At 45.8% G+C, this 1,076-nt stretch overlaps 1 non-coding gene across 1 annotated transcript; it reads right to left on the reverse strand.

Annotated features, from left to right (window-relative positions):
• Positions 1-203: 203 nt before the first annotated feature.
• On the reverse strand, positions 204-310 carry LOC141645180 (small nucleolar RNA R71). The gene has a single exon (XR_012544766.1). It is a non-coding gene; the product is annotated as a small nucleolar RNA R71 (small nucleolar RNA).
• Positions 311-1,076: the final 766 nt, after the last annotated feature.

Raw genomic sequence — 1,076 nt, forward strand, 5'->3', positions numbered from 1 at the left:
CATTCATTGATTATTGCTGTTCCATACCCCCACCAAACGGTGTGACCCAGGACCAGGTGAAGGACACTATGTTCATATTCTCTCTTCGCGATGTTGCAAGGGAGTGGTACAGAGACCTGGATCGAGCTGCTAACGGGATCACTGATTGGAAATCGTTGGCCCTGGCATTCTACAAGAAATATTTCTCTGCCTCGAAGACAAATGCCATTAGAGCTCAGATCACGAGCTTTAAACAGGGTCCTGATGAGAATTTCCATGAGGCGTGGGTTCGTTTCAAGAAGCTAGTGCGAACTATTCTGCACCATGGGTTCGATAAATAGAGCCTATGCAATCAATTTTATAATGGGCTTTATGACGATCAGAGGGCTATCCTGGATGCGGCAGCTAATGGTAGATTCCAAGAGAATGTTGGAGAAACTAAGGGGTGGAAAATTATTGATGATTTGGCCACCCATAAAGCTGAGTATGGAAATTCCAGGGGAAATCAAAGAAGGAGTGCTGAATCCCCTTCTGTAGCTGCATTAGAGGCTCTCACGGCGAGATTTGATAAGTACGAGTTGGGAGGAGCTTCAAAAGGAGGGATCTATCACGTGAATGCTATTTCTGACGGTCCTTTCGTCTGCAAGAGATGTGGAGGAGAAGGACATGTTTCAGACAACTGTCCTAATCCCTACGAGTCTTGTGCTGCCTTTCAATATTATAGGCAGACAAACACTTATTTTGAGCCGAATGTCCATCCAAATTTGAGGTGGAGTAGCCAAAATGTCCTAAATCCGACTCCACCTCCACAGCAGCAGCAACAGCAGAATTATGTGCCCCCTCATAAGCAGCAGCAGCCATATTAAGAGCCTCCGTATGTTCCGCAGCAGCAACAGTAGTCCCAAGGATCTGAATTTTCCTAGTTGAAAAATCTGTTGCTGAAAGAGTCTCAAGCTAGAGAGGCCGGGATGAAGATGTTAGAGAGCCAAATTGCTCAATTGGCAAGCAAGAATACAACTCGAGCTCCGGGACATTTACCTACACAGACTGACCAAAAGGAGACCCTTAATGCTATTACTTTGAGGAGTGGGTCTACC

Source organism: Silene latifolia, chromosome 2 (genome assembly GCF_048544455.1).
Source record: "Silene latifolia isolate original U9 population chromosome 2, ASM4854445v1, whole genome shotgun sequence".
Lineage (NCBI taxonomy): Eukaryota > Viridiplantae > Streptophyta > Magnoliopsida > Caryophyllales > Caryophyllaceae > Silene > Silene latifolia.